Source organism: Balaenoptera physalus (assembly GCF_965194825.1).
Source record: "Balaenoptera physalus genome assembly, chromosome: X".
In the NCBI taxonomy this organism is placed as follows: Eukaryota; Metazoa; Chordata; class Mammalia; order Artiodactyla; family Balaenopteridae; genus Balaenoptera; species Balaenoptera physalus.
This window is the reverse complement of record NC_138903.1, coordinates 103270659-103292361: the sequence shown is the minus strand read 5'-3', so window position 1 is coordinate 103292361 and position 21703 is coordinate 103270659. Positions and strand designations below refer to the sequence as shown.

General features: G+C 38.4%; 2 long non-coding RNA genes across 2 annotated transcripts in view; both read left to right on the top strand.

Moving 5' to 3' along the window:
- Positions 1-3103, top strand: part of LOC309652105 — a 49793-nt gene extending 46690 nt beyond the window's left edge. The window contains exon 4 of the long non-coding RNA XR_014258582.1: positions 2287-3103. This is a non-coding gene — a long non-coding RNA (uncharacterized lncRNA). The remainder of the gene's footprint in view (positions 1-2286) is intronic.
- The window catches only part of LOC309652107, a 430763-nt gene that overhangs the window by 381763 nt on the left and 27297 nt on the right, over positions 1-21703 (top strand). The gene's annotated exons all lie outside the window — the stretch shown is intronic.

The following is a 21703-nucleotide window of genomic DNA, read 5'->3' as shown; positions in this document are numbered from 1 at the left end:
TGTAGCCCAAGATTACTCACTCTGTGAGATTAATTTCTTAACACTCTTTAACTATTACCTTGACTTAATACTGATGGAGAGAAATGGCAGGCAGTTATGGCATGGGGGGTGCGGATTGTGTTTACAAGGCTATTACTTAAAGAGGAGACTCGGGCTTATTTCAGCCTGGGGGTGGAAGAAGCAAAGTAACGCAGGGTGGCCTCTGCTGTTTCACCACAATTTATTTCTTACTATTTACTGAGTGATTTGGAGCATTGTTTTCTACATCTTTAATTTTACAATTCAATTTCCTAAATGCAAGTATAACAATATAAGGCTAACTGTGACCATAATTATATACTTTTTCATCTCATGGAACGTTGACACAAAACTCTAATGACGAGTATTTCTCATGAAACAACAAAGGATTTCATTTTATGTTTTAGAGAAAGCATTTGATCAGAAGTTTAATTCGGGATTTTGAATGATCAGTAGCGATGTCACTTCAGTTGTGAAAGATTCTTTTACTTTCTGAGGACCTTTCAAGATATATAAGAGGGTATCACCTTTAAACATATTAATATTTAGGGGAGAAAATGTATTTCTTTTTTAGCTTTGATATACATATGTCACAGTTGTAAGAAATTACTTCCTAATTTTTATTGCAATGCAGTAGTCACACTTACTCCAAGACATCTTCCAGCTATTATTATATTGGGTTGGCCAAAGAGTTCCTTTGGTTTTTAAGTAAAAATAAGAGGCATTTTTCATTTTCACCAATAACTATATTGAACAACGCATTCACCATTTTATTCCACTACCTTCTGCCATTTTTCAGGCAACTTCATAATTCCATTTTCCCAAAACTTTTTATCTTTTTGAGCAAAGAACTGTTCCAGGTGCCTTTTACAGTCTTCCAAGGAATTGAATTTTTTTCCATTAAGAGAATTTTGTAAAGACCGAAATAAATGGAAATCCAAAGGTACAATGTCTGGTGAATATGGCGGATGAATCAGACAAGCCGTAACAGTTTTTGCCTGGTCATCAAAGAAACATGCGGTCTTGCATTATCCTGATGGAAAATTATGCATTTTCTATTGACTAATTCTGGACACTTTTCGTCAAGTGCTTTCAGTTGGTCTAATTGGGAGCAGTACTTGTTGGAATTAATCGTTTGGTCTTCTGGAAGGAGCTCATAATAGAGGACTCCCCTTCAATCCCACCATATACACAACATCACCTTCTTTGGATGAAGACTGGCCTTTGGTGTGGTTGGTGGTGGTTCATTTCACTTGCCCCACAATCTCTTCCATTCCACGTTACTGCACAGTATTTTCATCGCCTGTCACAATTTGTTTTAAAAATGGAACGTTTTCATTACATTTAAGTAGAGAATCGCATGCAGAAATATGGTCAAGAAGGTTTTTTTTCACTTAACTTATGTGGAACGCAAACATCAAAGTGATTCACATAACCAAGCTGGTGCAAATGATTTTCAACACTTGATTTGGATATTTTGAGTATGTCGGCTATCTCCCGCGTGGTATAACGTTGACTGTTCTCAATTAATGTCTCAATTTGATCGCTATCAACTTCAACTGATCCACCCGACCGTGGAGCATCGTCCAGAGAGAAATCTCCAGCACAAAACTTCGCAAACCACTTTTGACACATTCGATCAGTCACAGCACCTTCTCCATACACTGCACAAATCTTTTTTTGAGTTTCAGTTGTGTTTTTACCTTTCTTGAAATAATAAAGCATAATATGCCCAAAATGTTGCTTTTTTCTTCCATCTTCAATATTAAAATGGCTACACAAATTCACCAATTTTGATTTTTTTTTTTTAAATGCACGCTGATATGACAGCTGTCACAATGCAATCTAACAAAATTGTTTCAAATGAAGTTAAAGACAACTAAGTGCTACTAGAGCCACCAAACGAACTTTTTGGCCAACCCAATAGCGTATTCAAAATAAGCGAAAGCCATAACAGTGTGAGAAGATGTGGGACAGAGATTTAGGTACAAAAAGAAGAATTTAAGTCCTGGAGTCGGGGGGTTGGTTGGTATGCAATGGAAACTCACACTAACATAAGCAACAGGGAGGTTTTATTATAAAGATGTACTTCTTTCTCCCAGACCCCAAGGGCAGAAATACAGCCAGGCCTCATGAGGTAGTGGAAACATGAACTGAAAAGTCATCTGAGAACTATTCATCCTGTGTGTTTGTCTTTCTCTTTTCTTGTGATCTCATGGTCTTTCATTGTTGCTTCTATTTGATGTTTTCATTTTTCTTTCTCTACAGACTGGATCTCACAGCTCATCTCTATACCCAGCATGAGAGGGTTACCCCACAACTTTCAAGTCATCTTTATGTTCTACAAGGAGACTAAGATCATATTAGGCCAAACAGATTTGCTATTAAACTATGATGACCAACAAAAGAATAGAAATTGTAGAAAGAAGAGAACAATCCTTTGTATCTAGTCCTGCAGTGACCTGCTATTGGGACCACATGCATACACCCCTTCTCCTACAGTTTCCCCCATTCCAAAGGGATAAATTGAGTCCCTGCTTATACTATTTTAACAAAGGCTTTTATCCACTTATAAATAGATAACAAGGTAATCGAATGTTTCAGTGACAAATCCTTCCATTGAAAATTAAGAAAAAGGTAAACGGTGAAATAAAATGAAATAGAGACAATGTCCTACTGAAAGAGAAGAAGCATTGCTCTGTAATAGTTACCACTAGCCCAGTGGTTCTGAAAATTGGGCATAACCTTGAGAAATTGTTAAAACACAGATTACTGGACCCAGAAACTCCCAGAGGTTCTGATTTAGCAAGTAAAGGGTAGGCCATGAGAATGTGTACTTTCACCAAGTTTCCCACTGTATGTGATACACTGCATCAGTGATACCCCTGTGTCAGCATATTTGTCATTATGGTGTTTGGCTGAGTGCAAATTGGCTTTCAATTTTCCTCATATATAACTTAGAGATACTCTGCTGTGCTGAAATCAGACAGGCAGGGACTAATACAGGAAGGAAAAGGAAACCACCCAGAGCCTGATTGGTTTTGTAAAATACTGACTTATCCATTAAATAGCTGCTGATATTAGACTCTCTTGCAGTTCCTTTCTGAACCTACTACTCTGTATTTCTATTGCTACAGAAAAAGGAAAATGAAAACAAGGACAAAGCAAACAAACAAAGCCTGGCTTGATAAGATATGATATTGCAGAGTAGATTGCTATGTTCCATAGAGCAATGCACCACATAGGGATATTAAAATGGAAAGAACACACACTTGAGATAAAAAAATTAAATGTTTACAGTCTCATAAGGCACCATTTTATAAAAAGATTAAGAATTAACTGATTCACCTTTTTTTCAGGAGAAAAATATCTTGTGAGAAATAATAAAATAACAGGAAAATAAATTCTTTTTAAATAAATAAATTCTTAAAAAATAAATTCTTTTTAAATAAATTCTTTTAAAAATGTTTTAAAGTTATGTGTTCACTGAAAGCATCAGTTTTGAAAAAAATCTCCTCTACATACAATATGTCCTGGTCTCGTATGTTAATATGATCAAGTGCCAAAGAGCTGTATCTGTAGATACATGACACTATGCATTTGTCAAAACCCACAGAACTTTACAGCAGAAAGTGTGAACCTTAATGTCTATAAAACCAAAGGAATTTAGGAGGGAATGCAGACTGTGACAAAAGAATGTAACTATTACAAACATGTGCAACAACCTCACTGAAGGAAGAGGGCACAAGAGATGCTGACAAAAGTAATTTTGGAAATGAGTGGAGATGGTAAGATTAAAGGCAAAAGGAATGGTATATAAACACTGTACTCTAGTTGATAAAATTATTTCCCATGGAAATACAGGTTAACAATTCTGAGACCACTATACATGTATACTAGAATTGAACAATTAAGTAAACGGATGGCAAATGGTGGGAGCCGGGTTTCTTCCTGTTGGAGAGGGAGGTTACAAGCAATGGGAGCAGGCGTGAATGGTCATGTGGTAAAGGATTAGAGGAGGAATCATCAGTTTGAACTTATGTTTAGTTAAATACTGATAGATGCATATAGAAATCCTTATAGACATGTATATACACAGATTGGTATAGACATGTTTCTTTGCTCTATCAGCTGAAAGGGCCTGGAAGCAATGACACACCTGTGGTAATGAGCATACCCAGCACACAGATCTTGGTTTCTACTATTCTCCAATAAAAGGAACCAGGGATCTTTGGAGAAAGGCTGATTCAAGGATTGTGGCAGGTAACATACAAGAGAAGCCTGGAGCATCTTTTAGTGCCACAAATTAAGGAAATGCTCAAGGAATCAGAATGATGGGAGTATGTCAAAGGGACACAGGAGCCAACAGGAAGAGCTCTCAATGGCCAAAACTGGAACAATTTGAGTAACAAAGTGGTATTAAATTACAGCCCAAAGTACAAAATATATAACCTGAGTCTATATTGATATAAATGATTAAATAAAGAAATGAATGGGGGAGAATAGCCAAATCTCCCTTTGGAAGATTTATCTAGATATTCTGCTCTCAAGGAGCTCGAACACAGAGGAGGTTGTGCATAGTGACTTCCTTCCGAAGTGTAGAATATGGAAAGGGGGTGAAATAGTAACTTTACAGTGGAGAAGCCTGACAAACACTACCTCAGCCCGGTGATCAAGTTTAACATCATCAGTGATAAGACGTGGGGAGCATGGACGCTTGATGTGATGTGATGAGAATGGCACTTTACCTCTGTGGTCTTCCTCTCCAAAACCTATAACCCCAGTCTAATCATGAGGAAAATATCAGAAAAGTCCTGATTGAGGGACTTTCCACAAAATACCTATCAGGAATCCTCAAAACTGTCAAGGTTGTTAAAAGCAAGGAAAGTTTGAGAAACTGTCACAGCTATGTTACTTTCATGTAGGAGAGACTGGCTAAAATTCTCAATCCCTTTTTACGACTTTTGCTCACCTCAGAGTAAATCCTAAGAGTTCCCATCACAAGGTACTGCACATGGCAGTGGTTCGGATGGCAGCTGTTGCCAAGGCATTTCTCTCAGATTTCACCAAGTTTGAGTCTATCTTGAGAGGTCAGCCTGCACCTAAAGAGTGAGAATTGCCTCCTGCTCTTGAGCCGTCCTCCACTTTGGCCACCAACTAAATCAACTCAACAAAAAACTATGGGGGGGGGGGGAACAACAACAAAAAACACATTAAGACAGAATGGTGCAGGAGGAGTGGCCAAGATGGCAGAACAGGAAGACCCTGAGCTCATCAGCTCCCATGGGCACACCAAAATTACAACTATTTACAGAGCAACTATCAGTGAGAATGACCTGAAGACTAGCAGAAAAGATCTTCTACAACTAAAGATATAAAAAAGGAACCACAAGGAGACGGGCAGGAGGAGTGGAGATGTGGTATAGTCAAGACCCATACCCCCAGGGAGGTGACCCACACAGCAGAAGATAATTACAATTGCAGAGGTTCTCCCCAAGGAGCAAAGTGTCTGAGCTCCACACTGGGCTCCCCAACCTGGGGGTCCTGCACCAGGAAGATGAGCCCCCAGAACGTTTGGCTTTGAAGGCCAGCAGAGTTTACTTTCAGGAGAGCTAGAGGGCTGTGGGAAATAGACTCCAGTCTTAAAGGGTGCACACAAAATCTCACATGATCCAGGACCCAGGGCAGAAGCAGTAATTTGAAAGGAGCCTGAGTCAGACCCACTTGCTAATCTTGGAGAACCTCCTGGAGAGGCAGGAGGCAGCTGGGGCTCACTCTGGGGACATAGATGCTGGCAGCAGCCATTTTGGGGAGCTCATCCTACTACAAGGACACTGGTGCTGCCAAGTGCCATCTTGGAATCCTCCCTCTGGCTTATTAGTGCCGGGACCACCAGCCAGTTGGCACAAGTCGTTATATGATGACAGATAGCAACTAGATTTATCATAATGATCATTTTGAAATGTACAAAAATATTGGATCATTATGCTGTGTACCTGGAATTAAAGTAACATTGTAGGTCAATTATACTTCAAAAACAAAAAATAAACTCATAGAAAAAGAGATCAGATTTGCAGCTACCAGAGGTGGGGGTTCAGGGGAAGGGGAGTAATTGGATGAAAATAGTCAAAAGGTACAAACTGCCAGTTATAAGATAAATAAGTACTAGGGATGTAATTTACAACATGATAAATATAATTAACACAACTGTGTGTCATACATGAAAGTTGTTAAGAGAGTAAATGCTCAGAGTCCCCATCACAAGGAAAAAATATATATTTTCTCTATTCCTTTAATGTTGTATCTCTATGAGATGATGGATGTTCACTAAATTTATTGTGGTCATCATTTCATAATGTACGCAAATCAAATCTTTATGCTGTACACCTTAAACTTATACAGTGCTGTATCTCAGTTCTATCCCAATAAAAATTCAAAAGAGAAAAAAAAGGAATGATGTAATAGGGAGTGAAGTCTGAGAAGAGTCACTTCAGGAGGTCACAATTTGAATTGTGACCTAAATGGGGGCAGGCCATGTGACTGAGGGAGGGACTGTTAGGGCAGAGAAACCACAAGGGTAAAGACCCAAGAAGGGAAGGAGTCTGATAAGGAAAGGAAGATGTAGAGGCACAAGAAAGGGTGCTAGTTGAGATTAGAGAGGCAGACCGTCGGGTCACGTGGTACCTTGAAAGTCAGGGTCCATTGTTTGCATTTATCCCTAGTGCAATGGTAATCATTTGAGGATTTTAAGTACCAGAGGGGTGTGACACGATGAACTTTTTTTTTTATTGAAGTAACACATACAAACATACATTAAACTGAATCATATTTACAGATTAAAGAGCTAATTCGTGGATGACTATCCAAGTGTTTACATGTTCATTGTCCTCCAACATCAATATCATAACTCTGAAAGCTATCTCCTTTCTCTTTGCTTACAGAAGAAAAATCATTTTAATTGAACCATGTAAAACATCACAGGTCATACTTGGCCTATTGGCACAGATTTTTGTCCCTGCCCCTGGATTTTCTTTTGGCACACTCAAAAGATTAAAAGGTAGAATGGAGTGCAAAATAACTTCCTCCTAATGACCTTTTTCTGCTCAGATATTTTATCTCCATTTTATATCAATAACTAGGTTGCTGAGTGCCACCAATGGCAGAGAATTCTTAAAGAGAAACATTCCCCAACTTTTTTTTTTTTTTTGCTATCAATATTTTGGTATATTTTCTTTAATCTTTTGTTATACATTGGTTCCCTTTTGAATACAATTTCTTACTGAGATATAATTCACATACTATAAAATTAACCCCTTTAAACTATAGAGTTCAGTGGTTTTTGGTATATTCACAAAGTATGCAGCTATCCCCACTATCTAATTCCAGAACATTTTCATTACTCCCACATGAAACTCTGTACCCTTTATCCTTCATCAACCAATCCTCTCATCACTTTCCCATCCAGCCCTAGGAAACTACTAATCTACTTTCCTTCTCTACAGATTTTTCTAGTCTGGACATTTCACATAAATGTAATCATACAATATGTTGCCTTTTCTGTCTGGACTCTCTCACTGAGCATAATGTTTTCTAGATTTATCTAGTTTATAGTACGAATCAGTACTTCATTCCTTTTTATGACTGACTAATATTCAGCTGTATTGATATACCACATTTTGTTTATCCATTCATCAACTGATTGATATTTGAGTTTCTTCCACTTTTCAATGATTATAAATAATGCTACTATAAACATTCATGTACAAGTTTTTGTGTGGACATATGTTTTAGATTCTCTTGGGTATATATCTAGGAGTGGAATTATTGGGTTATGTGGTAACTGTTTAACATTTTAAGGAACCTCCAAACTGTTTTCCAAGAGGCTGTACTTTTCATATTCTCAACATCAATGTATATGGGTTTCATTTCCTCTACATTCTTGCCAACAATTATTATTATCTATGTTTTTGATTATAGCCATCCTAGTGAGTGCTTTCTCATTGTGGTTTGCATTTCCCTAATGAGTAATGATATTGAGCATCTTTACACATTGTATGCCTATCAGCAAAGATTTTCGTTATTGCTTTGTGCAGTTATTTTTTAAATCAGATAAAAACTTATAAAAATACATTTATACTGTCTATCACATTTCCTATTATCTTGCCTTTTTGGGTGTTCTTCACTTATTAATGAGGGTTTACTTATGTGTCTATTTCCCTTCATTTCAGCCTAAAGAACTCTCTTTAGTATTTCTTGTAGGACAAATTTGCTAGCAACAAATTCTATTAATTTTTGTTAGTCTATTGTGTACCCCAGCAGTCCCCAACCTTTTTGGCACCAGGGACTGGTTTTGTGGAAGACAATTTTTCCACGGACGGGGAGGTGGGGGGTGTGGTTCAGGTGGTAATGTGAGCGAGGGGGAGCGACGGGGAGCGGCAAATGAAACTGCTCGCTCGCCAGCCACTCACTTCCTGCTGTGCAGCCCAGTTCCTAAGAGGCCGCGGACCGGTAGTGGTCTGTGGCCCGCGGGTTGGGGACCCTTGGTGTACCCCAACTATTATTCACCCCCTCAGGCAGCCACAATGTCAACAATTGCCTCTAGTTGCTTTCAACAAATGCTCCCAAGAGAAATACTGTTCAAACTGGGCAACTCCTTCTTGTGGTCTTCCTATGCATCACATATCTTTTCCCTAAAACAAAAAAGATGGCAAGAATGATCTTCAGAATGAGTCTTTCAATCACTGAGATGAAACAGCACTTAGAGAAAATGGAACAAGATAGTATGCATGGAATATAATTTATGTCCAAGAAGCTCAAATATTGATCATGTCTCACAAAAATAAACTAGCTATCTTTCATATTTTCCTTAATAAGAATGAAAAATCCTCCAAGATATGCTGAAACCCTTACTTACATTGAGATGAAGAATGTATGTCCCAGACATCCATTAATAATAATATTACATGTGCTTTCAAATTCCTACCCTCCAACATGTATAATTACCCTCTACAACCCAGGAAAAAGTGCCTGCCTGGAAGTAGTTTGTTGTTTTTCCAAGTTTAATTTAAAATAGAAAATTGTAAGGTACCAGAAAGCACAACCTGAGGATAATTAAGAATATGCAGGAAATACTGATTATTTATATGGAAGTTTGGCATCCAGAGTTCATCCAAAGCAAACTAAAGACAGCTATAACAGGCTATTAAAGCTCTGTAGGCACACCTGCCAGGCATTGGGGAGTGAAGATACTTGTAAACTTTCTGAGTTTATAGCAGGTTAGCATTTTCTCACCTCAAAGCATGAAAGCAGCACTTCATCCACATACCATAATGACAAGCCTGGCTTACTGTCTCCACTGTCAAGATCTTCAGCAAAAGCCACTTCACTTCTGCCTGCAGGTTCAGCCTGGTTTGCAGCTCTAGGGCAAAACCTAGCTTCTAGATGAGTTAAGTATAAGAACCGCACTCACAGATCCAAAGTTCTGAGGTTCAGTATCAAGTCAGAGTTACTGCCGTTCAACTGACCTGCCTCCTCGTTTCAGTATCAGGATACTGCCTTTATCCCTTATGTTCCAGGCCTTGCCTAAACCATTATTTATATACCATTATAGTGTTAGGTATATTCAACTTAAAAGGAAATCCAAAGAGTCAAAGCAGAGGAAATGCAAGTTCCAGAGACAAGTCCTTTCTACATCACATTTTTTGCATCTGGTTTCAATGAAAGAACATGAATCATTATACTTAGTGTGCTTTGGTTGATCAGATACTCATGTCAGAAGCCAATGAATTAGCTATTAGGAGGCCTATGTTCTAATTGTGGCTCATCACATATTAAGAGTGTGATATTTCACTCTCCTAGACTCAGTTTTCACATCTGTTTAATGAGGATAATCATCATTGTACAAATTAAATGAAACTGGATTTAAAGCACTAGGCATCATTCTCAGCACCTATTAAGCTCAATAAATCCTATTGGTGGATGAGAAGGTAGACGAGGGGGAGGAAGAGATGGTGAAGGAAGAAGAGACAGATGGAGGAAAAGAAAATACAGGAGGAAGAGAAGTAGAAGAAAGAAGTAGTGGTGGTTGTGCAATGGTGGTGAAGAACACAGGTTTCGGACACAGTGCTTATGTGACCTCAAGCAAGTTAGTTCATCACTTTGAACTTGCCTCAGTTTTCTAATGTGCAAACCTAGAATCTGATGATAATAATTGGTATGCATACCCACAGGACTGTTGTAAGAATTAAATGAGATAATGGATGTGAAAGTACTTTGATACCTACTAAATTCAATAGAAGCCTAAAAGATTATTACTACAAAAAGCAGTCATGTGTTAGGCAAATATGTAATAAAGATGTGTCACTTGACATAAAGCTTCTTCTTAACGTCATCCATAGCATTTATATGGACCTGAGTTGGGCTTAGAGAAGAAGCTCGGTGTGATCTAACCACTCGTTGGTAAGTTTTTCTATGGACAAAACAGTCCTGTATTTGAAGTTGACTTGTACCTGAAACATGTTGCAGGGTAGAATTGGTCCTTGTATTAAATGAACACCCTTATCTGTATGCATGGATGAGCTCTTCCACATCTATTTGAGTTCTGTGGAGGATGGTACAGTTTGGATAAGTATATGAAACTGGATCAAATGCTCTGGGAATCCATTTATTTAAAAATCAAACATATCGAACTGTTTTTTTTTAATGAATTATCACACTTTTAGCACCCAAAGATACAGCCCATGAATGAATTGAACCAATTACCTTTAAACCTTCAATCTCTGGAGAAAACATTTTTAACAGGTTGTCTAGGCCCTTCTATTCTTAAGATGGAAGGGCGTGTGGTGGCATGGCCGTCGTCCCCTACCCACTCCTTGACTCTGTCGGTAAACACTTTTTTTTTTTTCTGAAGCATAATGGCAAGCTTTCCTTTCCATGCTCAAACCACCCAAACTCTAGGATCCTGTTTTCAGACTGACCTGTCATAGTTCCTAAAACCTCATACTTTGGGAAATTAGCAGAATTGAGGTCTCAGAATTCCACCCACGCGCTCTTGGTTAGCTGATGACTATCTGTGAGATAGGTCCGTAGGGGAGGCAGGTAGGTAGATAAAAGGATTTTCAGGAAGTTCTAAGAAGAAGGGGAAGTATATATAAAATCATAATTGTATAGAATCATGTTTCTATCTTTTTTTTTCTTGTGACAAACTAAGTAACACTGGATGATTTATGAAAAGAAGACACTTCGATGTATAGTAATTTCTCTGTTCTAAAATAAATACTCTAGGTCTTTAGGCATTTGCAAGTTAGTTGATACTATATTTATGTATTTTTATAACAGTGTTTACCTGTCAAAAAAGAAAGCCTTCAGTAGAGCAGAAATCAATGATTTATAGCAAAGGTAGAAACTAAAGTCCTAGAAATCCTAGGGACAGCACAGCATTGTAAAATGTCATTTTAGCTTTCTGGAATTCAATTTCATCATCACAGGTTGCCAGATAAAATACAGGACTCCCAGTTAAAGTGGAATTTTCAATAAACAACAATTTCTTAGTATATTCCAAATATTGCACAGGACATAACTATGCTAAAAAAAAATTACTCATTGTTTATCTGAAATTCAAATTTAACTGGGAGGCCTATCTTTTTATTTGCTAAATCTAGCAACACTGTGGTAAAATGGGAAGTTCAGGAAGGGATGACATAGGTAACTTCTAAAGGTTCTTCCTGCTGGAAACTTCCAGATATCTGTTGCAGGACCAGGCTGGCAAACTATGTGCCTATGTGGATCAGATATGAGTATATGCTTGTAAGGCAGTGGTTCTCAAAATTCACTCTCCTCATGAATCCCTTAGGGAATTTGTTAAAAATGTCAAGTCCTAGGCTACACCGTATGAATTTCTGATTCACCAGTTCTGGGGTGAGGCTAGGGCATCTGCACCTTTAACAGGCAACCCAGGTAATTCTGGTGCAGGTATTCTAGGACGATACTTTGAAAAACACTGCGACTTTCTCCTACAAATGGAGAAATCATAACTACCTCCCTGGATGTCAGAATTTCCCCACTCATCGTTCATTTACGAACATACTAAAAATTGAACACTGCTCTTCTAACCACACAAAAGACTCACTCTGAACTACTCTGCTAATACTTCTTTGACTAACACGTATTTAATGCTAAATTGGTCATGAAATTGGTTTTCATTAATTTTTGTGAAAGGGGGGAAAATTCAACTAAATCACACTCAGATATGAATGAAAGCATTCTCAACAAAAATAAAATGCAGTTTCCCTTTAATAAAGGGAAATGACTTGTTGAATATTAGGCATGGCAATGATAGAACAAACCAGAATGGAGAAGCAGCAGCCTGGGGAAGTATTCTGACAAGAGAAAGCTAATTATTTTAATCTGATTCAATCCGCTATTTGACTAAAAGTTCAGAGAACACTGCATAAAACTCCTACACGAAGCTCATCTCCGGTGAGGAGTCAATATTCTGCAATAGTCCGTTTTTTCCTAATTTGGTATTTCAATACTTCCCCTCTTAGAGCGTGTCTAAAGTTAACATTTAACACCCTCACCAGAAGTTGTTATTGTAAGCATAGCTAGTTCAACTTTAGTTGTTCATTAGACAAAAAATTGGTCTAATTTGTCATTAGACCAGAGATTGACTGCTTTGGGGGCCAGAACTAGATTATGATTGACCTGATTATGAGTGGTTTAAACCCTGGTGTGTACCAATATCACATAAGGACACATCCACACATCCAGAGATAGCTAGGAGGGAAAAAAAGTTCCTTAATTGTTGTAAAAAAAAAAAAAAACAAAAAAAACACATGTTTTTGTAAGATTATCCCACTATAACAAATATCTTTGATTCTCTACTCTGTGTTAACTCTAAGAGGTCTGGATTTCCATCTTGTCAGAAGGAACTAAGATGAATCCATTACAAAATGGTGTGGTAGCATTTCTTGGGTAATTGTTTTTACTATGTGGGAATGAAAGCAGTGCATTTAACATAACAGAAGTCTGATTCTGGAGGCAGAATTCCTGGGTTTCAATCCAAAATCCGCAACCTATTAGCTGTATGACCCTGGAAATGTATGTAGCTTCTCTTTTCCTCAATTTCTACCTCGCTAAAATGGGGCTAGAACCTTCCTCATGATTGTTCTGAGGATTAAATGAGGTAATGTGGGTAATGTTCTTCCAGCAGTGCCTGGTGCATGGTAGGTGGAGAAGTGGAGAAGCAGGAGGGGCTGTTGTTATCATTATGCTTCCGGTTCATGGCCTTTCTAAACATTCTCCTGGCTGGTGGCAACCCTCACCTACCATTTTGTTCACAGTTCATTCTAGGGGATCAAATATTCTCTGTTGTAGAATGTTGAATTCTCAGAGTACAAACTATGTGAGATGAAACTACAAAGTAGGCAGCTTACTTTTATCCATTGATTATGTATTGGGTTGGCCAAAAAGTTGGTTCGGAATTTTCCCTGACATCTTACGGAAAAACCCGAACGAACCTTTTGGCCAACCCAATAATTAGTTTCTTGGCCTCGTCAGGTGTGTGTGTGTGTGTGTGTGTGTGTGTGTGTGTGTGTGTGTGTGTGTGTGTGTGTGTGTGTGTGTGTGTGTGTGTGTGTGTGTGTGTGTGTGTGTGTGTGTGTGTGTTTTAAAGATAATGAAGAAGCACACCATCTCACAATGTTGAGGTTGGCACAGCTCTGAAAGATAGAACCATTTCCTTCCCGGAGCCCCAACCTTTGAGATAAGGTTTTGTCTTTCAAGCCCAAGCCTGCGTGTTCACTGTCTGTTTGCTTATGTCTTCATTCTTAAGATTCCCTGCCTTTCATTGTCACCTGTAGTCCTAGAAAACCTGGCTTCTATTTTGAATGAGTTCTTGAGTTTTAAGTCCAAATAGGTTCTCAGAATTCCCTTTTCTTAGTCTGTTCCTCCGTCAATTCTGACTCAGTGTGACTTATGCTCTGAAAGAAACTCTACCAGCCCTTTCTCAAGGTTCTGTGTACCTCTTCCAGCAGTTTCTCTGAGTACGGAAGTTTCCTGAGCTGTCTTATTCATAACTATGCCCCTAAGACGAATGACAATGCCTGGAACACAACAGTCAACATAATGTGCTAAATGAATGAATAGAAATTAGTGATTTTTCTCAACTGATGAGAACCTACTGTATAGCATGCGGAACTCTACCCAATGCTCTGTGGTGACCTAAATGGGAAGGAAATCCAATAAAGAGGGGATATATGTATACGTATAGATGATTCACTTTGCTGTACAGTAGAAACTAACAACATTGTAAAGCAACTATACTCCAATAAAAATTAAAAAAAAAAAAAGAAATTAGTGATTTATCTCCACCAACACATATATCTCCTTTTGCTTATGTCCTTCCCTCTTTATTGCCTAACTTTGTGCTTAATTTTATTTTTTATTATTTTAGTGAACTCATTACCACCCAGTCTCTCCACTAATACGATTCCACTTTTTACTACTGAGTGTTATTAGCAGATCTGTTCATGCCCAGACGTGCTATTTCTACCCAAGAAAATCCCATCCACATCTCCAAAGCTTGATTTGCCATATAGGCAATTAATATACTAGAGAAACTCTTAATCGACACATTATATTTTAATTCCAGACCAAGTCCTCTATTTCTAACCAGACTCAAATGCATCATGACCGTTAAAGAAAGGAGATTTATTATAGAGGCCAACTCCATGATAAACAATTCCTACCTTTGTCTCGAGTCCATTTTTGCCCATCAACCCATAATGCCAAAAACACTATCAGATTAATACTTAATGATCAACATCTCAGGTAATGGTAGGGAATGCCAATACAATTGTATAGAGGATAGACAAAGGCAGATTTGGGACACACTGAGTGACATTTAATAAGAAAGTAACTGGAACCTGCAAAGTAGTTTGTTAAGTGTTTCTTATGACAGGTTGGTGAAACCCTTCGGTTTGTGTCTTGGGGAACAAGAGCAACTAAATAAATGTCACATGGAGTCAACAAAGAGATTTGTCCCACCCAATATTGAATCTCTGAAGTCTTGTGGGAGATGACCTTCAATAGCTAGGCACAGTCCAACTCGGCCTGCCAGAATACCCTCCAAGGGGCTTCTGAAAAAAGGGTACTCAGCTTAGATAGCAGGTTTGGCTGGAGGGGAGAGATTTCTGTTGACTACTCTCATAAAGCAGAGTTGATCAGATTTACTTATTCATTTAACATTTCCATGTGGGTTACCTATAATGCCAAATCTTTTTCTTTCAAAAAGTTTTTTTTTTTTGTTATCTAGATAGTTTAAAACATCTCTAACTTTGATGAAGCGTTACACTCCTTTTTTAGAAAGTGAAATTGCTGTTCTCAAATGGAAACAAATTTTACATCAAAGAGCTTGAATTCAATGCAGAGGGGAAAGAAGCCAAATATGTAAAGCATCTAGCAGCTGGCACTGATATTGGAAAAGTCTGTCTCTAAACATGCAAAATGAAGAGATATGAGGTGGTTTTTAAATAATTCCAGAAGTTTCACACCTTTATTAAAATCATCCGAACATTTAAACTAAAGTGTATCTTAGCTCGAGTGACATGAAGACCTAACTCAGAAGTCCCCCTAATTGTATACAGAGAAAGGCAGACCCTATCTATGATACTAAATACCTATTTGTTTAGAAAAATCTAGATAACTGACTGCATTTTGTAATCTTCATCCAGATACTTAGCAACAGGGAGCCAAAAAGAAGGCCAGTGAGAATATCTGTAACCTTTTCCAAAGGGCAGAGAAAACTGTTGTCAAAATATTTTGTGATGGAGAGAGAAAGAATCGGGTTATGCCAGTTTAATACAATTACAATGGTAGCGTACTCATAGGCATAAAGTTGCCTGGATACCCAGAGCCTAGGCAAACTCTTAGAAATGCAGCTAAGACCCTCTTACTATGATCTGTAATCACTGTTGGCTAACTCTTTGTAAGCAAGTATTAGTTTAGTTAGAAGGCTACATTTTGACAAAAAGATGATTTGAAAAATGAAAGAGGTATTAATAACGTCTCTTGAAAATTTGCCTAAATTCTCACTGAAGAAGCAAAATAAGCAGCAAACTCTGACTCAATAATTGAAAGAAAAAAACAAAACAAAAACCCAACAACAACCAGACCCTGCGGCAGTGTTGAATTTCAAACCATTCAATTTCAACAATCCCCATGACTAGTTTTACTAGTACTGTGCCTCTGTGTAAGTGACTGCATAGGAGAAGGAGAGAGAAAGAGAAGGTGGGGCAAGGGAGAGTGGGGGGAAGGGAAGAGGTAGGAGGGAAAAGAGAAAAGACAGAATTTTCATTCAAACAGGAGGATCTCTGTTTCAGTGGGGCAGAGAAAACCAGTTTAGATATTGTCATGTAGCTCAGGCTTCTGTTAAGGCGGTCTGCCCGTGGTTGAATCTAACTGATAGATGTGTCTGGTTCCCAGGCCCACCCTGACTGGGTTGGTATAGGGAGGGGAGGCCTAGAAGGATCCACCCTTCTCCAGATATGGGTTGGCTAGCCAGCCTTTTTCAGCAAGTTGATGGCAGTCTCCACGGTTCCAGTCAACTGAATCAACCATTTCCATTGTACAGACAGGGCTACCCACCAAAGCACTAATTTGACTCAAAAGTCTTTTTTGTTTTGGTTGCTGAGCAAATGAGTGCCCATAAAATGACTGATTCCTTCATAAGGACAAGATTCTCATAGCTGAGCAGGAATGAGAGACAGAATGTATCTCTTCATCTTTCACAGGGAAATGAGGAGATCTCACTGGTAAGGGCAAAACAGAACTCTTTGCCAGTGATGTAACAGCCAGTGTGGTTGAGAAAGGGTATCTGAAAACAGAGAAGAAAGGAAATAAAGAAAATGAGACTACCAGCACAGGATCTGAATACGAGTTCAAATCAATGTTAGCAGAATGGAAGAAACAGCAGAAACCTGTGTGACAAACCACATCTATAACTGATTTCCAATAGTCTTTTATGTGAAAATATTTGGGTGCATAATTACCCTGTCAAGCCAGCTATTCAAAATTCTACACCAAGGTTTTCTTGGTGTGTGAATATAGTTTTCTATTTCCTTTGTGACAAGATATATTTGACAGATGGATTAACTCCATAAGACATGTTATTTGGGCATTTTTTTATTCAGTTTGTTTGTTTTCCCTTACTAGCAGCATACAGATTAGGGAACCATGAATAATTGTGACCTCAGCCCCCATTATTTTAAAAATATGATCCATGTGATTTCTTTCCGGTTCCATAGGTTAGCAGAAAGGAAACAAACTGGTCTTTCTCATGTGGTTGTTAGTTTGAGGAAATGTCTTAAATATAACAGTTATGTCTTGTAGAAAAACACTTAATCCATGAGCTCTTCAATCCAGCCACCCAAAAGAAACATTAGGTTAAATTATTGCTATGCCAAGCACACAAGGTTTTAAATTTATTTCCTTTGATCTGCCCATCTGAAAGTCTATCTTACTTCGATGTTTCCAAGGTGAAGTTTCTTTGATCTCATATGACCATGAGAACGCAGGTTCTCTTTATCTCTGGAAACCTCTTGCAAACAAACTTTTTATAAGGCTTTGTCTACAGGACACTTTCAGGAAAAAAAAAAAAAAGCTTTTCAGGACACACTAAGATACTTCACAGCCATCTATTCAATTGTACTTGTTCAAACAAACAAGCAAGTTGTACTAAGTGATAAATACTAATGAGTTTGGCCTAACATTTCCCCCACGCACTGCATCTAGAAAATAATAAGCAATGAATTGATAATGAGATATTGGATGATTGATTTGCTTGTGCACAGAATGATCAACCCTCAGAAATAATCATTCATCACGACAAAGTAGGCAGGTGTTAACACAGGGAAGACAATTTTTAAAGAGGAATAGAGGGAGGAAATGCCTAACATGGATCTTGGATAGAGAAACACGCTTTATGCTCTGGCTTGAGAATTTTAGTTCATTTAAATTCAAGTGAGTTGACTCTCTTAAATATAACTGTGTAATTCCTAGAAATTTAAAGACTTAAGACCGTCCACTGGGGAAAAGCCCATGTTGCTGTCTTTGAAATCACGAAATCTTGCTTCCATTCGGGAATGTCAAATAGCTTTGAAATTGATGTGTTCAGTCATTAAGCACGAATACTTGACAAAGCTTCTTTGATTTCATAGACTGTAATTCGCTGGAACACTGCAAGAAGCCATTTATGAAATTGAGCTATTGATTGTGCTAATCTATACAGTGATTACTAGAGGTGGCCTAATGAGTAGATGCTGCCTCTAAAGTATGCTTAAGAGGCCCCATACAGGGCTACAGCCGAAAAGTTTGTCCCTTTGGGCCTGAGCATTCCAGTCTGACCAAGTTCTTTATTAAAATAGCAATGTTCTTGTGTAGGGACACAGCCCCCAACATTTTTTATTCATTAGTCCATTCACTCTTTTAATAAATATTGAGTTTCTACTATGCCCAGTGTACTTTGAGAGGGTCAAAAATAAATATGATCTGATCCCTACTTTCAAGAACCTTATCACCTTGGGAGAGGAGATATAATATGCATACATGTAAGTATGAATTAAATAGAATGGGGAGGGATTAGTTGGTAATTAAGATGACGAATGAAAACCAGAATAGGCATCGGGTAGGAGGACAGGGTTAGAAAGAACCAGCTCCAAAAAGATGTAAGAAGAAACAGGAGAGAGAACTAAACGCATCTCACTTTTGCGCAGCTTAATTATGTTCTTTAATTTTTCCTTCCTTGAGTTAGCCAGAATGATGAGAGAAAGTAAACGAACCGCTAGGCTTTAAGCATAGCCAGCTGAGAACATCAGCCTCGAGGGATCAAATTACAGACATACAAATGAGCAGCTCAGGGCTAGAACACTTACTCTAGTTTGTGTTTATTCCTTAACAGTCTAAAAGAGGGAAACAGAAAATAAACTGCTATGAAAAACGCATGTAACCTGCAAGAACTGTAAATGAGACCTAGATGCAAAAGATGAGTATAGAATTCAGTTTGGAACTGAAAATACATTTGGAATTTACTGTTTTCCCCCTAGACAAGACTTTTAATACTGCAAGGTTTGTTATTCAACGTTCCTTTTTTTTAAACAAAACTCTACTATCTACAGAATTTAGCTAAAGGAAGAAATTTAGGAATTCCTAACAACACTGACACTTAATAACTTACACCACAACTTAGTAACACAGCAAAGGAAGCTATTATAATGATACCAGGAGAATAATAGCCATCAACATCCTTATGCAGATAGATGGTGATGGTGGTGATGGTAATTCATAATTCCAGAAAAGGCTTCTTGGCAAACAAACACTGACTGTTAAATACAGTGAAAGACACTCAAATGTATCTACTTTAGCTAAAAGATGTGCATCATTCTTTTTTTTTTTTTTTTTAATAATTTTATTTATTTATTTATTTATTTTTGGCTGTGTTGGGTCTTCATTGCTGTGCACGGGCTTTCTCTTGTTGCAGCGAGTGGGAGTTACTCTTCATTGTGGTGCATGGGCTTCTCATTAAAGTGGCTTCTCTTGTTGCAGAGCACGGGCTCTAGGCACACGGGCTTCAGTAGCTGTGGCACGTGGGCTCAGTAGTTGCGGCTCGCGGGCTCTAGAGCGCAGGCTCAGTAGTTGTGGCGCACGGGCTTAGTTGGTCCGTGGCATGTGGGATCTTCCTGGACCAGGACTCGAACCTGTGTCCCCTTCATTGGCAGGCAGATTCCTAACCACTGCGCCACCAGGGAAGTCCCCATCATTCTTAAATGTTGTAATATCATGTATACTTGGAAGTTTCCTACAAGCAAATATTTCAGTGAATAGGTTCCTAGGTTGACTGGCTACATTGAGAAGAGCATTACACAGTCCCTAACCTGTAGTCTAAATATATGTACTTTATAGTCAAATGTCTAGAACTGGCTTCTTCCATTAGAAAAAATACAAGTATTAGATAAAAATAATTGTTGTTGTTTTGTTATTATTATTATTCCAGGAAACTTTTCATTTATTTCCCTCTTGGAGGACTTAAAGATTTTCTCAAGGTTTTTGAACTCTGGCTTCCTAATGTACAGTCATCACCCATTGGTCTCAATCACATGGACTATTATGGATAGTTCTTTCATGCATGACAAATTACCAAACAGTGGAAGAAATGCACTGTGTAACTGGGTATTTTTAAAAATATTTTTTGAGGGCTTCCCTGGTGGCGCAGTGGTTGAGAGTCTGCCTGCTAATGCAGGGGACACGGGTTCGAGCCCAGGTCTGGGAAGATCCCACATGCTGCGGAGCAACTGGGCCCGTGAGCCACAACTACTGAGCCTGCGCGTCTGGAGCCTGTGCTCCGCAACGGGAGAGGCCGCGACAGTGAGAGGCCCGCACACCACGATGAAGAGTGGCCCCCACTCGCCGCAACTGGAGAAAGCCCTCGCACAGAAACGAAGACCCAACACAGTCAAAAATAAATATAAAAATAAATAAATAAATAAAATATTAAAAAAATATATTTTTTGCTTTTGTTTATTTTTTTAAATATATTGAAAATAAAATTCAGGAGGTGGGGAAAGCAACATCCCAGTGAGAAGCAGTTTGCTTCTGACTGGAAAGCATGCCTGCATGCACATAATCTAGATATTATTAGGAATATAGGAGATGGGCTATTCTCTCATAGGTGTATTCTGTCTAAGCCTCCTCACTAAGTGCTACCTGCCCCCTCCTCATTGCACATGAACAATTGCCTAATGGGTAGCCATTCTGTTTCCTTCATATACTCGCATAAAATGTCTGCTAAACCTCCTCCCCAGACATGAAAACTATGTGGTTGGATCTCACTGCTCCAATCACTCAGAGACAGTGTTTGTTAGTTGTTGATTCAGGTTACAACACTTATAACGACCTCAATACCACTACACAATCTAAGGTACAGAATCTCAGAATAAAATACTCCAGATCCATCTAAGATATCACATCCCATTATGAAACCCTCCTTCTCTGTCCTCATGACCACCTCACTCCTGCCCGCTCACCCGCCCTCCCCAAGGCCTGAATTCTATTCCATCACAACACCACAGATCACAGCTTGGGGCCTGAGGGCAGGATTCATGAAAGGCTTCATAGAGGAGGCTGCATTTAAGCTGAGTCCTAAAGAGTAGGCACCAATGTAAGCAAAAAGAATGGACAGTTGTGTGGTGAAAATGCGGTGCTACGTGTTTTATAAACATCTTAATGTGTCTCAAAATGTAGTGGTTTTTATTTTTTAATTTATTTTATTGAAGTCTAGTTGACTCACAATGTGTTAATTTCTGCTGTATAGCAAAGTGATTCATTTATACATATATATATATATATATACACACACACACACACACATTCTTTTTCATATTCTTTTCCATTATGGTTTATCACAGGATATTGAATATAGTTCCCTGTGCTATACAGTGGGACCTTGTTGTTTACGTAGTAGATTTTAAATATTAAGATTTCTGAGCTCAACCCTAGCCCTAATGGAAAAGAATCCCTTGGAAGTGGGGTCCAAGAATCTGCAGGATAAGGACATCTCTCAGGTGATTCTGATGGACCTCAGGAATCTATAATACAGACTATAAAATCAATGTCATAACATTTTCCATGCTCT